Source organism: Alnus glutinosa, chromosome 9 (assembly GCF_958979055.1).
Source record: "Alnus glutinosa chromosome 9, dhAlnGlut1.1, whole genome shotgun sequence".
NCBI lineage: Eukaryota > Viridiplantae > Streptophyta > Magnoliopsida > Fagales > Betulaceae > Alnus > Alnus glutinosa.
This window is the reverse complement of record NC_084894.1, coordinates 27,250,132-27,253,780: the sequence shown is the minus strand read 5'-3', so window position 1 is coordinate 27,253,780 and position 3,649 is coordinate 27,250,132. Positions and strand designations below refer to the sequence as shown.

At 34.2% G+C, this 3,649-nt stretch overlaps 1 long non-coding RNA gene and 2 other non-coding genes across 4 annotated transcripts; all 3 read right to left on the bottom strand.

The window, feature by feature from the left end:
- Positions 1 to 882: 882 nt before the first annotated feature.
- Positions 883 to 3,649, bottom strand: LOC133876974 (uncharacterized). 2 transcript variants are annotated; one of them, XR_009901626.1, is made up of 5 exons: positions 3,482 to 3,649; positions 3,330 to 3,374; positions 2,137 to 2,232; positions 1,819 to 1,891; positions 883 to 1,105 (listed from the first exon to the last, which is right to left on the bottom strand). It is a non-coding gene; the product is annotated as an uncharacterized LOC133876974 (long non-coding RNA). The 2 variants fall into 2 exon arrangements; XR_009901625.1 differs by lacking the exon at positions 3,330 to 3,374 and having other exon boundaries at positions 3,482 to 3,648.
- Positions 2,886 to 3,029, bottom strand: LOC133878737 (small nucleolar RNA snoR136). Its single transcript, XR_009901980.1, has one exon. It is a non-coding gene; the product is annotated as a small nucleolar RNA snoR136 (small nucleolar RNA).
- Positions 3,094 to 3,185, bottom strand: LOC133878705 (small nucleolar RNA SNORD25). The gene has a single exon (XR_009901957.1). It is a non-coding gene; the product is annotated as a small nucleolar RNA SNORD25 (small nucleolar RNA).

Here is a 3,649-nt window from a genome sequence, read left to right as displayed (position 1 = left end):
CTTCTAAAAGTCCTTTTTGTTGAATGAATAAGAATAAATTAGCCGGAAAAATAAAACATTTTTAAAAAAGCAATAAAAAGGCAGGGGCTGAACAAGCCCTAAAAACTCAAACGATGTTGACAGTTTCACTAAAACAAGGCATACAGCCAATCACAAGCAAAGAATAGCAAGGATTAATGCTTAATGACATCCTCCAAGAGAACCCAAAAGGCCAAAACACAACCAGTCACCTTTAGAAGGGAAAGCCTGGAATCCGTGCTTAAGAGTGCAAATTTTTTGCATTTCTGAGCCTAATCAAAAGATTCTAGTATTTCCACCGTGCAATAAAATCCTACACATCAATCATAATAAAATCCTACACATCAATCATGATTATGATTTAAATTTGATGCATCTAATGATATATATGATTCCACATTATTTAAAAAACGTGTCAATATTAACTTCATATAAACTATTAGATGCATAAACTATAAATCATGACCATAAAATAAATACTATCAATTTCATTTAAAACTGAGAGAATCTTCTTATAGTGAGATAGTGATAGGATACAAGTAGTTTCTAACATTTAACATACAATTTAAAATCATTATGCAACACTAGTTGGGTTTTATAAAAGAGTTATGCAAGAAACTACATTTTCATCCTACACTTATCACACAATACATAGCGGTCCCAAACAACCCTTAGATACTTTTTTTTTTTTGGTAACAATGACTGATCCAAGAGTGGATTAAAACAGTCACTCAGCAAGAATAAAAATATCGTTTCTAACATTTCTCTTTAAAGTATCGGTTTGATTTAATAGTTTCAAAATGTGTTGTCTGGCTTGCGTTTTTAAAAACATGGATTTTTTAACGTTTTCAAACCTGAAAAATATAGGTGAACCTGAAAGCCTAAGAAAATGGTCTGAAAATCTTCATGACAAGAAGTATAATAATACATGCAGGACTATGCAAAAGTAGTTCTGTAAAAACTTAAGATACTCTCAACTCCATTCCAATCACAGTGAGATATATCGTAGCAGCATTAAATCTTCTGCAACATATCTGAACTTGCCATCCTTTAAGTTGACTCTTGCTCTCATCCTCACCATAAATGCCTGAACAAAATATAATAATAATAATAAACGCAATTATTTTTACATAGATTATAAAGGAAAGTAAACTAGCCTACTTTTAGAGGCAGGGAGAGATTTAGGGAGCATTCGGCATTGCAATTTTATAGACAAATTAATGCGATTTTAAATTAAATGACAAAAAATAAATCGTTTAGAATTAACACTACGAATCATTTCAAGCAGCTCTTTCTATTAAGTAACAAAACGACGGTTGGGAAATATATTACATGCTCATGTACCATAACAAGCAGCAAAGAGAAAGGAATCCGTTTGACCAAAAACTTTGAAATGGTGAACCATTCGAAAGTAGCTATCATGAGATCTCCATGAGCAAAATGAATGCATCATGAAAGGGCGGAACTAGAATTTTAGATGTGTGTGCGTGTGGGGGGCCGGGGGTGGGCAGAGGTCCAACATGGTTCTGCCCCTGAATGCGTGTAGAGGTTTTAAGTCCAAATTCCGTCTCTTTCCAATATCTCCGAAAGTATAGCTCAAAGTACTTTCCTCACACCCCCAACTAATGGTGGAAAATATTAGGTATCCCTGCTCGTTCAAAAGTGTTTCACAAAGTCCGTATGAGAAGTCCCAAGCCACAATCACCAAGTATAAAGTGAACAATTTATCAAACAGTAAAATGCTCTGTATGTCACCAATTCAAGAGAGGAATGACAGATAAAGGTTCATATATTTGTTACCTCTTGCAGAACTCAGTTACATATCGAGATCCGTTGTAAAGAACGAACCACATCAACACGACCACCAAAGTATCTGGCAAAATTTAGGAATGCACAAGTGCAATATCATACCAACACATAAAAAGGGTTGAAAATGATGGAATGATGGCAGATAAAACCAACCGTACATGTTAACTCTTTTATAAATCAAGCCTCAAAATTTAATTTGCTTAGATTATAGTTGGCTTCACAAACATCACGATAGGATGTAAACCAGAACAGAAATATATAAATCAGATCAGATCTGATCTTTGGAGAGAATGGTGCAATAGAGGATACTGAAAAGATAACGCTCCCACCAATCCAACATGTAGAGCCCAAAAGTGACATTGTAAAGATAGATCTTGCGCTGAACCCAGTTCATACCTCTGGCACCTATAAACAATCAGCAAACAGCTAGAATCAAGATAAGATATAGATAGATGAACAAGACTGAATCAACAAATTAAAGAAGCTAAATTCACCCAAAAAAAAAAAAACCAAATTTATGATATAGTCCGAGACTCCCATAAAGTAAATTGAACACTCATGTCAATCATAGATATCTCTATTTTTTCTATAATACTTTACAACAAATTATAAAACATTGCATAGAAAAAAAAATGAGGAAAAAAACTTATCAAATTGTGTTTGTTGATTAAGCTTATTGGTTAATGGGTTATAGCCCTTCAAAAAAAAAATGCTAAAATGGCATGAAAAAACTCATGCACTTATTGGGTTTTCACCATTTCTCTGGGTGAAATGGTAGCTCTCTCTCTCTCTCTCTCTCTCTCTCTCTCTCTCTCTCTAACTTAATTGAATAATTTGATCCTAATTAAATAATCAAGATTTTAAAAAACTTTAACCCTAATTTACAAAATTCTTAAAACTGCTGCTGCTCCGATTAATTTCATTGAGAAATGCTTATACGATTTTAGGTATATTTGGGATGTTTCAAGGATTATTTTCAACCCAAAGTTTTAAATCGGATTTTTTTTTTTAAAAAAAAAAAACAAAATTAACTGAAAGATGATGGGAATGAAAACAATGAATGTAGTTCCCCGACGTCCTAATGCGACATAAAGGAAGCACTGGATAGCGAGGAGAACAATTCTCTTGGGCTTCACATCAACACAGCCTCACACAAACAAAATTTTTGTGCAAGCCTAAGAATAAAAAGGAATTGAAGCCCTCAAAATAGGGAATTTTTTTTTAAAAAAAATAACAAATAACAAATATATATTGGGAGTACTAATATGAAACTCAGTCCCTTAGATGTTCTTTAGATTGCGATCATCACCGCAAATCATTACAGGTCTGTAACTGTAAAAAGGCTCATCACCGTTGCAATATATAATACTCCCACGATCTATATATCACCGACGAACTATAAAAAAGAATTGATATATATAAAAAATATAGTTGTTCAAGTGTTCTTCCAAAGCAAGAGGAAAATGCAAGGAAGATAATAGAATATTAAACAACACACTCACTGTTGCTTCAAGGGAACGAGTCATATGGGAATTGATTGATCCGCACTGACCAGATAATGAAGCCTTTCAGAAAACAAGTAAAACTAAAACATGGGAAAGCTAAAGTTTTGGTTTTTGAAAATTTTGGGATATAAGAGAGAGATCTGACAAACCGTAAATGCCTAAGCGAAGTGGGCGAACTGGCTGATTAAGCGCTTGGGTGGTTGCGTTTATATAGGGAGGGGAGAGGGATCGGCCAGTTGATATGTGAAGAAGGAGAGGAAGAGGCGAAGGGGTGCGGCGCTAGGGTTAGGGTTTCCCCTTTTTAAGTTTTAACATTT